Genomic DNA, 15,310 nt, shown 5'->3' on the forward strand with positions numbered 1-15,310 from the left:
TACATAGGGTTTCATACTAAAGGAACTATAAGAGATTATATGACATCAATAGAAAACCAAATAATAGAAGATTTAGCAACAAAAACAACAGCTTATGATAAGATATTATATATAATGATGATTCTATATAAAGAATTTTTTGGAAAAAATATTATAGATCATAGACAAGAAGTCTATAATAAAGAATATCAAGAAGCAAAAAACCATTTAGCTAATATTCAGGTATATGATTTATGTAATGTGGAGTCTTATATATGTGAATATAGAATACATTATTAAAATTAAAAGAAGAAGATAAAAATCATTATCTTAGTATGTATATAACAAAACTTCCATATCCTGCTAATGAATTTATAATGGAAAGATTTATAAGAGAAATAAATAGAGGGACAATTGAAAATAATTTTGGTGGAGCAACCTCTGCAATAAAAGAAGAAATAAAAGAACGTTGTATGCAAGAAGCGACTCAAAAAATATTTGCAAATATAATTAGAATTTACTGTCAGGATAATGAAGAGATACCTAAAAAATATGGTCTTAATAAAAACCTTCAAAGAAAAAGAAAATATCAATTTAGAAAAAGAAAATACTATCCAAACTGAAGAAAAAAGAAGTATTTTAGGAAGAAAAATAACAATAAAAACAAAAGACAAAAAAATAACTATTGCCCAAATAAAAAAAAATTGTAAGTGTTGGTATTGCCAAGAAGAAGGACACTATGCAAATGAATGTCAAAAAAAAAAGGATAAAAAAGATCTTACTAACAAATAGAAATTGCTAAGTCTTGTTTCATGAAACCATTAGAGGAATCTGATGATAACTTAGACTATATTTTTGAATATGTCTCAGAAACAGACTCAGAGACTGAGTAATAATGCCACATTTATTACTATAAAAATAACAGAAAAGTTTATAAATGCTTTTATAGATTCTGGAGCAACACAATGCTTTGCTAGTTCAAATATAAAACTTGATTGGAAAAAATTAAAGAAACCATTAAGAGTTAGAATAGCTGACAAATCAATACATAAAATTGACCAAAAAGTAGAGATGGCTGAAATTTTTATTCAAAATTATAGGTTCATTGTTCCATCTATATATATGTTAGATTCTGGAATGGATTTTATCATAGGAAATAACTTTTTAAAGCTATATCATCCATTCATTCAAGAATTAACATATATAGTTTTAAAAGCTCCACACGATTCTTCAATAAATCAAAAATCAAAACGTATAAAAATACCAATTACTACTATAGATAAGATCTTAAAATTTAAAATATTTTCTATATTAGAGACATGTTATTTAAATTTATACTTTCAGATAAATATTCCAAAAAATAATCTTGAAATAAAGATAGAAGAACTTTTGGATGAAATTTGTGCTGAAAATCCTTTAGATATTAAAAATTCAAATAGCGAATTAGTAAGTATTAAATTAAAAGATCCTACAAAGGAGATAAATGTTCCAAATAAAATTTCTTATTCCGCAAGAGATAGAGGAGAGTTCTCATTAGAATGTAGAGATCTTTTAGAAAAAGGAATTATAAGATTAAGTAAAAGTCCTCATGCGGTTCCAGCCTTTTATGTCGAAAACAATAATGAAATTAAAAGGGAAAAACGAAGAATGGTTATTAACTATAAGAAGATAAATGAAGCAACTATTGGTGATGCTCATAAACTTCCAAGAAAAGATTCTATTTTAGAAAAAATCAAAGGAGCAACTTGGTTTTCATCTCTTGATGCAAAATCAGGATATTGGCAACTTCGTTTAGACGAAGAAACAAAGAAATTAACTGCTTTTACTTGCCCAACAAAAGAATCAACAAGTGTGTTGCTCTATGAATGGAATGTATTACCATTCGGATTAAAACAAGCCCCAGGTATTTATCAAAGATTTATGGAAGAAAATCTAAAAGAGTTAAATGAATTTGTTTTAGTGTACATTGATGATATACTAGTTTTTACAAAACAGGATAAAGAAGATTATCTTCAAAAATTATTAATAGTTTTAGAAAGATGTAAAGAAAAATGATTAGTTCTTAGCAAAAAGAAAGCAAGAATAGCAAAACAAGAAATAGAGTTTCTTGGATTAATTCTATCCACCCAAGGAAAGCTAAAACTTCAACCAAATGTCCTAGAAAAAGGTAAATTTATTTCCTAATAAAATAGAAGATAGGAAACAATTACAAAGATTTTTAGGATGTATAAATTATATTTCTGATCAAGAATTTTTGAAGAATATAACAGAATACACTAAAAGTTATTTCCAAAAATAAGTACTAAAAAATAATAGAAATGGGATGAAAAAGATAGTATGCAAATTCAAAGAATTAAAGAATTATGCGAAAAACTTCCAGAACTTTATATTCCAGAAGAAAATGACTATTTAATAGTAGAAATAGATGCTTCAGACATAACCTGGTCAGGTTGTCTAAAAGCTAAGAAAGCTATAAAAAGTTTGGAACAAGAAAAAGAATCACTAGATTCTAAATATTCCCTAAAGGAATTACTTTGCAGGTATATTTCATGGACTTTTACTCCAACAGAACAGAGATATACCACTCATGAAAAAAAAACTCTAGCAGCAATTAAATCTCTTAAGAAATGAAAAATTGATTTATTACCCAGAGAATTTACATTAAGGATAAAATTGATTTACTACCCAAAGAATTTACCTTAAGGACAGATTCAAGTTATTTAACAGGTTTCATACGATATAATTTAAAAGTTGATTATAATTATGGACGATTGGTAAGATGGCAATTATTTTTGTTACAATATCCAATAAAAATTGAATATATTAAGGGTGACAAAAATGTTATTGCAGATACATTAACAAGAGAATGGAGTTCGTCTACAACGCATTAGATCAAGAAATTCAAAAATATGAGCAAGAACTCGAAAAATGCAGGCATTGCCAGCAAATAAGGACACCGATCCAATCTCTCAAGAAGGCCATTGAGACAATGAAATCAACACAACAAGCAAAACCATCAGAGTTCAGCCAGCTAAGCATGGTGGACAAATCAGGTGAAGAAAAAATTTCAGAAATAAAACCAATTGCTGAAATTATCAAAAAATCCACCCAAGATAAAAAATATTATGTAATTTATAATGGCCCCATGAAAGGAGTATATGATGCCTGGGAAAAAGCAGCACCATTTACACAGCAATTAAGGATAATTCATAAAGGAAGATTTTTAACAGTGGAAGAGGCAAAGGAATCTTTTAGAGAATATGAAGCTCTTCATCCAGAGCAAACCCTAAAGAGAGCAGATAAAGCTCCAATTCAAACCCAGAGAACAGGGATAATAAGAAACATTCCTACAAGGGCTGAAATCAAGGAAAAGAAAAGGGTTCCTACAAGGGCTGAAATCAAGGAAAAGAAAAGGGTCTGTAGAACAAATCTCAGAGAAACCCTTAACATAGTCCTGAATTGGACTGAAGAAAAAAGGGCAATTTTGGGATATTATCCTATTGCCAAAGAACAGCTAACAAAGCTGGTTATATTTCCAGATGCTTCCCCGTCTGACACCTATAAGTTTTTCCAGTATGGATTAATTGATACAATTTTAATTTTTAATAATTTGAAAATTATTAGTGAGTTTCCTGCAGGATTCGTTGATGCAGTAAAGAGATTTAAAAATATGATTGACAACGTAAATCCAAGGGATATATCCCTAAAATTTACAAACAGTCAACCTATTTTTAATGAAGAAGAAGAATGCTTGGTTCCAGCACACCAAGTAATATTCATGTCCGTCTTCCCAGGAAATTTTCAACCAATTGATTAGATTCAAGATTTAACAATTTACAGTCATGAAGGAAAGCTAGCCAGCACATTAGTAAGGGTCTTTGAAAGAACTCAAAAAATAACGAAGGAATCTCACACAAGGATTAATTATAAAAGTAGAAATACTCTGCTTGTGTCCAGTAAAAGAAATGAAATTGAAGAAAGAGATATGAGACTCTTGGTGGAATTTAAATCAGCATTCTACAACTTATTTGGACTTTTAGAAAAGCTTCTTGAAGGGATAAAGAGGAATCTCTGCTATTTGATAAAAGACAGAGAAGACCACAAGTGCCAGCTATGTGCCTCAGAGATATCTGAAGAAAGCAATAATGAAACAGAATCAACTCATATGATGAAGGAAGAAGACAATGCATCTGAGGGTCACATGATAAAAGAGGAGGATAGTGCATCTGAAGCATCTCTTAACATTATTGCATAGTGACGTAAGCACTTAGGTCATGGAGCACCAACAATGTAGCTGGTGCAAGAAAACAAACAATGACGTAAGCAATGACGTCATAAGAAGGGTAAGGATGTGAATTGTCCATCAAACCCAACTATTATAAATAGGATGCTTAGGCAATTGTAGAAAGCATCAGAAAACAGAAAGCAGAAGGCTAAGAGTACTCATATGCTAGGAGAGCAAGGAGGAAGCATCCGAGGCGATTCTTAGTACTCATATGCTAGGAGAGCAAGGAGGAAGCGGCCGAGGCGATTCTATAGTTTGAAGAAGAATTCCCTTAGGAAAAACCAATTCTAAACTCCCCTCTGGAGTTAGTATCTACAATCTCCCCTCTGGAGATAAAAACATCTTATGTAAAATATTCTAAATAAAGGAAGTTTTTCTCCAGAAAGGTACGCTTTTATCTTAATCTCATAGTTATGAATTATTTAGAAAGTTTAGAATTAACGGAAGAATCTGATTATTATAGATTATCTGCCTTATTAGATAATGAAAAGCAGGCTGTTCTAAAAACAGAATTAAATCTCAAATCAAATAAAAATTTTAATAAACAAAATCTTTTTAAAGAAGTTTTTAATAGAAAAAATATAATATATTATGGAAAAATTCAACTTGAAGCCCCTATAAAGATAAAATCCGCTAATGGAGAACTTGAAATAGCCTTGATAAATGATGAAGAATTGAGTAAACAGATTGAGAAAATTAAGGATCAACAAAAAAGATCTAAAATTGGATGGATTCATATTAGTACTATACAAGTCTTAATCAAATCTACATATATGAAAGGAATTAATTCACCAATAAGCTTAGCGATTTGTGATAAAAGAATTACTGATGACCCAATAGATCAAATAATTGAAATTGTTCATGGAAACTTGGCAAACGTAAATGTTAAATTCAATGCCCATCTTGGATACGCTATACCTTTATCAACTGAAAATCTTGGAAGATCTATAAGTTTGGCTTATAAATTTCACAGAAAGAATCTAATGGAACAAGATGATGAACCATTTTTAATTACATATGCAATAAATTATGCTTTAACAAATAGCTATCATAGTATAATATTTAAAAACAGAGAAAGAATTTATGTTGATGAATTATTTCAGAAAATTATAAAAACAGAAATACCAAAATATAAAGCTATTGAAAATCCAGTTCTATTATTAAAAGAACCATCAGGAAAATTAGTTTCATCGAATTTTTAAATAAGAGAATCTAAAATTAATAGCCCTTTAAGTTTATCTAAGTTAAAAATTAAAGAAGAAAATTCTGAAATAAAAGAACTAACAAAAAAGGTCGAAAAATTAAATGAAACTCTAAACATTAAATTATGACAATAAATAAAGAAGAAATATATGTAATTTATCAAGACAAGAAACAAGAGCTCTTTGTTAAAAAGTAAAATAAAGGAGTGTAAAAGGGAATTAAATAATCTTCAGATTGAAATTAATGATCTTATAATAAAAAGGATAGAAATAAGAATAAATATAAACAAGTTGGAATTAAACTTAAAAAATTTATAAATGCCTGAAACACCATATTATGACCTAAAAGAATTAAAGCTGTTAAAAGAAAAAATGGAGAATGAAATTGAAAAATTAAACAGATATTTAGAAACAAGAGAAAGTGTAGAAATAAAAGAAGTTATTAAGGATTTAAGAAATTATATTAAAGAAAAAGACAAACAGATAAAAGATTTTATATACAATAATCCATGCAAAAAAGAATATTATAAACTAAAACAAGATTGAAAAGTTATAAATGAAAATTATAAATATACAACAAGGACTAGAAATAAATGCAAGAGAAATAGTAGAAATAGTCAATACTTTAAATTATGAATTTACAAATTATTGAAATTATAAACTTATTCAAAATAAAATATGAAGAGTTAATAGAAATTTTGAAAAAGTCGACAATAAAAAATTGGTATCAGAGCCAAGTTAACGATTAAGGATAACACTTTCTCTTTAAGCAACACTTTTTAGTGATACGCTTTTAAATCAATAAAACAAAAATCTGTAAATCTGTACAGATTTACATCTTTACAGTAGATGGACCCTTAACCTAATTGTTAAAAATAAATTATTCCTAAAAAACATTTATTATGACATAATCTGAAAATTTTATTAAGGATTAGATATTTAATATTTTTATTCTAAGCGAATAAAACTTAAACAGTTAATAAAAATAAATTATCTTGTTTTGTGGTTCGTGAATTAAAAATTCGTGTATTTATACTTGTAATTTTTAAAGATTAAAGATACTTTTAAAAATATCTAAAAATAATTTTTTAAATTTAACTTATATTTATTAAAATTAAAAGTTTAACATAACCTTATATAATAATAAATATCTAAAGTTATATTTATTAGTGTATATTTTCGTGTTTTGTATGGAATAATACATAAAATTATATAAATTTTTTTATTAAATTTTAAAAAAATATATATATAATAATTATTATTACTTAAAATATTAAAAATAATTAATATTTATTTTAAGAGTAAAGTATCGTTTTTGTCCCTAACGTTTGGGGTAAGTACTAAAGTTGTCCATAACGTTTCAATCGTCCTATTTAAGTCCTTAAGGTAGCGTTTGTTTTGAGATACTGAGTCAAAGACTGGGAGATTGAGACTCAGTATCATGTTTGTTGGTTCAAAGACTGGTACTAAATTTTTTGTCTTTGTCTCTAAAATTTCAGTATTTCAGTACCTCCAGAAAGTAGGGACACATGAGACTAAAATTTTTAGAGATGGAGACTGAAACTTTAATAACATTTTATACCTAAAATATCCTCATTTCAATTAATTAATTCTAATTTTACCCTTTGTACAAATTAAATTAAAGTTTTATTCTTGTTTTAATTTTTGTCTCTCACTTTGCACCAAACAGAATACTGAGATTTATTTCAATCTCTGTCTCTTTGTCTCTGTCTCTTAGTCTCAGTCTTTCTGTCTTTGTCTCTCCACCAAACACTACGTAAGGTTTCAAAATTGACTCAATGTTGTCCTACCTTTAGGGATCCGTTAACAGAATTGATGGTAGGACAAAATTGAGACGATTTTGAAACGTTAGGGACTTAAATAGGACGAAAACGTTAGAGACAGAAACGATAAATAAAAATAAATTTTAATTTAATTTTATCTTTCAATAAATTTAATTTTTTACTATACATAGTATTCAATTATTTTTAATTACATCTAAATAAATTACACTTAATCACACTAAATTTATTTTCTTATAATTTTAAAGAATTTTGATACATTAGAGACAAAAGGTATAATTTATATTTTATTGTATATATATTATTTTTTTCTACAAGTTTATATACTAGTTATTTTACGAACATTTCATGATAACTAAAAATCTTTAAGAGTAAAATTATAAAAAAAATTAATTTATTTAAAATGAAAGTAATATGATTATACTATGTATAGTAAAAAAATGATATTATTGAAGGATAAAATTAAAATTTATTTCTATTTATCATTTTTGTCCCTAACATTTTCGTCCTATTTAAGTCTCTAACGTTTCAAAATCGGGGCAATTCACCTAAATAAATTATTTCACCTTCAAAATTACGTAAATGCATTGTTTCCAAAACGAAGACGCAAATACATTGTTTCACATATCTATGGAAATCGCTACTGGCAGTAACGGTTTACACAAACACAGAATCCGCTGCTGCCAGTCGCGAATTACGTTGAGTTGTGGTAGCATCGAAACCGCTATTGCCTGCCGCGGTTTCTGCATGATTATGATTGGTCATAAACCGCTACTACCAGTAGCGGTTTATGTGCATTGGTTTACATATGTAAACCGCTAGAGGCAGCAGCGGTTTACGTTGAGTATGAAAACAAATAGTAAAACTAATCTTTATCTAAAAAATAATTACAAAACAAATAATTAATGGTATATACTATTTAAATAATATCATAAATAAAAAAATTTATTTGTCATTCTCTTTCGTTGATATCAACCATACAAAGGAGATTCGAAGAGTTTGGAATATGGGGTGTGTTCTTTGCTGCTAATTTGCATTTGAGGTTCTAGCTAAACAAATTTTTTTATTTGTGCAACTTTATTGTTTTATGCCAAAAAATAAAAACTATTTGTATTTTATAGTTGATTGATTGGATAAATAATAGTGATAACATCATAATTTTAATGAATAAAATAAAAAATATAAATATGCATGTAATAATTTTTTATTTGTATTTCTTATTAAAATAAGACTAAATAGTAAATTAAAGAGTGAGTATTGATAGAGTACTAAAATATATAAACTAAAACTAATTTTTTTTATATTCATCCCTTCTAAAATTCATGAATGATAAAATAATTTATTTTTAGTAAAAAATAGTGAATTTTTTTCACTAAAAATAGCAAATCAAATAAAAAAATTCACTATCTTTTTACTAAAAAAATTATTTTATCATTCATGAATTTTAGAAGGGATGAAGATAAAAAAATAGTCTTAGTTTATATATTTTAGTACTCTGTGAATATTCCCTCTTTGATTTGCTATTTAGTGTCATTTTAATAATAAATACAAATAAAAAATTATTACATGCATATTTATATTTTTTATTTTATTCATCAAAATTATGATGCTATTACTATCATTTATCCAATCAATCAACTATAAAATACAAATAGTTTTTATTTTTTGACATAAAACAACAAAGTTGCACAAAAAAAAATTCATTTAGCTAGAATCTCAAATGCAAATTAACAGCAAAAAACACAACCCATGTTTCAAACTCTCCTAGTCTCTCTTGTATGGTTGATATAAATAAAAGAGAATGAAGTGATTTTTAAAGAGAAAAATATATGATTTAGTGAACTTTTGGCTAAAAATAAATTATTTTATTATTTATAAATTTTAAAAGAGATGAGAATAAAAAAATAGTCTTGATTTATATAATTTAATACTTTGAGTATTGTTTTTTAATATTATCTTCTCCATCCATTTGTGAATAAAACTCTACCTCTCTACATTTGGCCCCTCCATGGTTTATATAGGGAGCCCATTGACACACACTAAACATAAACGCTATAGGCAGCAGCGGTTTATGACCAACCAAGCATACATGTAAACCGCGATTGGTACTAGCGGTTTCTATTCTCTTGTAAACCGCTACTGCCAGTAGCGGATTATATAGATATGTGAATCAATGTATTTACGTATCCGTTTTTGAAACAATGTATTTGCGTAATATTGAGAGTGGAACAATTTAAATAAGTAAATTACCCTCAAAATCGTCTCAATTTTGTCTGCTTAAGCAAGTATTTAGAGTTCGAATCTCATCGTGTGTGTATAACAATCCATTAGTTAGCGACTGACCCTTAATAAATAGACTATCGATACGTGGTGGATTAGTTCTCGATTTGTCGAGTTAGAAAATTCGTAGAAAAAAAATTATATTTGTCTTTAAAATAGATTAATTTTTCATTAATAGCAATACTTATAAACTTTTGCCTTTATTAAAATTTACTTGGGACAATTTTATTTGTTAGTATCATATTCATTTTTGAAATCAAAATAATATTATCAACATTGTTATTTGTTAAAACTTCACATTTTATGAAATAATTTTTAAATTTTTAAATTTATAAACTTATGTCATTACAAAAGTTATTAGATCCATTAATATTTCTTGATAACATGGTGTACCGAAACACCATTGTTGAGTATCAGTTAGTGTGAAGAGAAATTAATAACAACTTTTGTTATTCAACATATAATTTAATCTATTGAAAAATAAATTAATATTTCCTAAACTTGTAAATACATTTTATTCTAATTTCTTATACTATTTTATTTGATAATATTTACCATTAAAAAATAGCAAATGCCCATACTATCTTACAATATATATGAGGGTAAAAAACTAAAATAAGCCATGGTAGGTTTAATATTACACGAATAAGCCAATGGAAAAATTGATTCAGTAATCAACCAACGTGCATAACTATATAATTCGAATCACCACGATTCGAACTCAATTTGAATGTAGTTCGAATTAGTGCAATTCGAACTACTCATACCCACGCATGCAACGTAATTTGAATTGATGCAATTCGAAATCATGCTGATTCGAATTAGCATGAGGTTGCAGCGCTGTATAATTCGAATCTCACTGATTCTAACTATGCACGTTTCGCCACTAGTAGTAATTTGAATTTGGGTGTTTCGAATTACACATTGGTGAATTCGAATTGTGCTAGTTTGAATTAGTGAGGATGTTCACGTTTTGTATTGTTGGTTCACCATAGAGGTCTAGAAATCAAATGCATACATGTGGGGGGACAATAAAATAGTTACCGAAAGTAGCATTGAAAGGCCGTTTTCAAAGTACAACATCATGATAAAGTTCTAACAAACCGAAACATAAATAGTCAAAGTACAATAACAAAGTTCGCTAAAATACAACAATGAACATGAAAAAAAAAAACCATACAAGATACAACAATCATCTAAAAAGATGTGAACCGGTGAAGCAACGACGGGGTACCCGTGTCCTCTGATCTCTCCGGATAAGCGGCTCCTCATCCTCAATCTCATCATCCTCATCATCCGGGACAGACTGTGCAGGTGGTCTAGGCTGGACGGAGGCCCCAGATGGCCCGGCACCTGAATGTGACGCAGCAGTATAGGCGGAAGGAGGAATACCACCCAATGCAAAAGGGTCAGCAACTGGCATCGTAGGAGGCTCGTTAAAATCGACAGCTAAAGGTGCAGGCGTGCCGGAACTCTGACCACGTCGACGGGCCGCATCATCCTCCTGCATGATGGCAGTAAGCTCATCTAGAAAGTGTGAATCGCTGTATGCCGCATCAAGCCCGTCAGCTGCCAGGAAGTTTGAAAACATGGAACCCGGGCTAACCCAAGGCGTACTCTCCTGAAGTGTCTGATCATCGGCAGGGACACCAACGAAGTTATATAGTTATGCACGTTGGTTGATTGCTGAATCAATTTTTTCATTGGCTTATTCGTGTAATATTAAACTTACCATGGCTTATTTTAGTTTTTTACCCTATATATAATGTACAAAGTAATTTTTATCTTGAAATTAATTATGGTTAGTGAGATAAAATTTAAAATATTTTTTTATTTTCTTACTCAAATTTAAATTTAAATTTAAATTTGATTAACAACTCATCTTTTTTTAATTTCAATAAAAATATTAATTAGTTAGATGCAAAATATTAATTATTTAAATTTTAATTACCAAAATTGGGTTAAAAATTAATTATAAACTTAATAATCGATAATATATATTATATTAGTACGAAAATAATAATATCCAATGTATTGATTGTTTATTTTTTTTGACAGAAATAATGTATAATCTATTGAGAATTAATTTATTATCCAAATTTTTTTCATAAACTTTGTAATATGTGAAAATAGTGATCTTATTTTTTTATTATTATTTAAGAAATTCTTTATAATTTTTTAATTATATAATTAACTTAATTAATAACCTTTATTATTACTTTTATACTAAAAAATATTAATTTATACTATTTACATATTTTTTTACTACTAATAAATAAATAAATATTTGTACTATTATATTTATTGTCCTAGATGATGACTTAAGTTACTTATTTTGTATGTTAAATTATATTTTACATGTTAAATTTATTAAATATTAAAATAAAAAAATTGTTCAATAAATTATATAAATAATCATTACAGAAAAAAATTATATATTATATATAATAATCCTTGATATATATAGTGTCATGTATATATTAAGAATATCTATTTTAATTATGCGAGTAATTATTGTAATTTTTACTTTTTTGTTACATTAAAAAATAATATTTAAAACTAAAAAAGAGATAATTAATTTTTTTAATTTGAATTAAAAAATATCTTGTAAATATACCCAATTTTTACATATACTAAAATAGTATAGTATTTGCTATAACAATGACTTAAAATATTAATCTAAGATATATTTGAGTCTAATAAGATCTCAGTGTAAGCAAGATTAACTAAAATCCATTGTTAAGGTGCTAAATTCGACTTAGTTTCATTACCTTAAAGGCCCAATGCAGATGAAGTCCACGCATCCCGTCTTAAATCGGCTAAGATTGAATCTCCGTTACTAGTTAGATATGGTAATGAGTACTCAGGAGAGCGTGAGAAGCCTCCTTCCTATCTCTCACTATCTACTTAATATACTAAAACTGAGTTTTCTCCCAACTAATGAAGGTGACGTGTCGATCTCTCATGACTCTGTTTTTCCTCCAAAATGAACTTTTCTATTCTCTATTCTAAATTATTTTATAAAAAATATATTTATTATAATTATATTATAATTAATATTTAACAATGTTCTGAAAACTGGACTGGACCGGCTGGTTCAATTGGATTAACCGGAAATCGGTCATCTGGCCAGTCCGGGTGAATCATAAAACCGTTCTGCAAAAAAATGGTAAAAAAACCGGTCAAATCAGTGGTTAACCGGTGAACTAGACGAACCGAACGAATTTTTCAGAAGTCCGGTTTTGCCATCCTTATAGAAAACGGCGTCGTTTTTTTACGCTTGAAAAAAAAAAGTTTGAAAGGCCCATAACCCACCCAATCCCTTCGAGCCTAACGCCTCTCTCTCCCCTTCCAACCCTAATTTCCTCAATGAGCTAAAGGCTGAAGCCAGCAGGAACGCCTCCACTCCACCGTCCTTACCACTATCGGCACCGGAAATGGCCACCAGTCGTTGCCACCATCACCACTCGAAGCTTTTGTCGCCATCGTCGTCGTCGGGTGGTCCGTTTGAAGCCTCTGTCACCTTCGTCATCAGAAGGTCGGGGCATAGCTTCTGTCGTCGGCCGCCTTCGTCCTGCCGAGCATCTCTATGCCACTTTAGGCCGTCTCTGCTTTTTCTGCCTCAGTGAGCTTCTTAGTGTTTTAATTAATTTTTTTGATAAACTCATAATGATATGAATTGTTGGCTTGTTGGAGTTGCTGCAGAGTTTTTTAGTTTTTCAATTAATATTTTTTATTCTATTAATTATATGAATCACTGATTTTCTGGAGCTGCTGCAGAGTTCTTTATTTTTTCAATTAATTTTTTATTCTATTAATTCTGCTACAGAATTGCTGTAACACTGAATGCTGAATAGAATTTCAAAATTGTTTTTCAGAACATTACTTCTGTCTCCATGATGTGCCAAATATTTGGCACATACCCTTGCTATTGAAAGTAATTCTAACATTATTTTCTGTTTCGTTCTTTGGTTTATGAAGGAACTTGAATTTTTCTTTTGAATTTATTTTTTGTTAATGGCTGAAAACTAGTGATCTCATTGTGGAATTCTATATTCTGTAATGTATTCTTCTAATAATCCTCCTAATTTTGATATAATTTCAAATCTTGAATTTTGAATGCTGAATTGAATTTTGGTATAATTTTATAATGCTGAACAGAATTGATATAATTTTGGATTTTGAATTGCTGTAATTCTGAATTTTGCTGTAATTGCTATAATGGCTGAGGTTTTATTTTACTGCAATTGCTGTAGTGGCTGAAACATGAAGTTAGGTTTTAAGGGGGCAGGGGATAGTTTGTTTTGCACACCTTGAAAAATTGTTGCTGCTGAGACTGGTTCATAGTTATTTCTAATTAGTAATTTGACATTGATTGAGTGAGTTTTGTCTAATTAAGTAATTATTGATATTATTATTGATTGTTGGTGATTGTTGATTGAATATGGATATAGTATTTATGCCATGATTTCTTTTATTTATAAATTGTGATTTTTGAATTTGAATATAGAATTTTAATAATTGTGATTTTTGAATTTGAATGTAGAATTTTAATGATGAGATGAGATATAGTTTAGTTAGTAAGTAGGTTATGAAATTTTAAATTTTATTATTATATGAATGATTGAATTTAAATTTTAAAAGATTTATATTATATTTTTAATAATTTTATTTTATATTTAACGAAACCGGTTCGACCACGGTTCAACCACGGTTGGACTATTGAACCATTGAACCAGTAACTTAATCGGTTCAATGATCGGTTCGGTTCTCGCAACCTTGATATTTAATGAATAATACATAATTATACTAATTTAGGAACATATCTTTATTTTTAGAAAGTACTAGTTTTATGTAATTAAAGCACTCTTCTCTCTTCTAAAATTATTTTTAGAAAAATATCTTTATTATAATTATATTACAATTAGCATTTAATGAATAATGCATGATTATACCAATTTAGAAAAATATATTTATTATAATTATATAAAATAATTTATTTAATATACTAAAATTGGATTTTTCCCCAGCTAATGAAAGTAAGGTGTCAACTTCTCATGAATTATTTTTTTTCAAAATAAAGGCACTATTCTCTCTTCTAAATTTATTTTAAAAAATATCTTTATTAGAATTATATTACAATTAGCATTTAATGAATAATGCATAATTATACAAATTTAAAAAATATCTTAATTATAATTATATAAAAAGTTAAATATAAATTTATAATTCTAATTGCTATAAATACGATACTAACGTTCATAGTGATAAATTGATATTGCAATAATTAATTTCTATAATTATTTTTGTACTACTAAAGGCTATATATAGTATTTCTTTGTGGTTAGTGAGTCTAAATATAAGAATCAAAACTTTTTTTTCTAATATGTTATTCTTTTTTGATTGGAAAATTATTTCTAAGGAGCTTTGTAGGTCAAATTCAAGTCACATCCCCTCTACATTTTCTACGTTTGTCCAAAAATATTTGAAATATCTTTATTATAATTATATTACAATTAGCATTTAATGAATAATGCCTGATTATACTAATTTAGAAAAATATCTTTATTTTTAAAAAGTATTAATTCTCATGTAATGAAAACACTATTCTCTCTTCTAAAATTAATTTTAGAAAAATATCTTTATTATAATTATATTACAATTATCATTTAATGAATAATGCATGATTATACCAATTTAGAAAAATATATTTATTATAATTATATAAAATAATCTATTTAATATACTAAAATTAGATTTTC

The sequence above is a fragment of the Arachis duranensis genome, chromosome 3, assembly GCF_000817695.3.
Source record: "Arachis duranensis cultivar V14167 chromosome 3, aradu.V14167.gnm2.J7QH, whole genome shotgun sequence".
NCBI classification, from domain to species: domain Eukaryota; kingdom Viridiplantae; phylum Streptophyta; class Magnoliopsida; order Fabales; family Fabaceae; genus Arachis; species Arachis duranensis.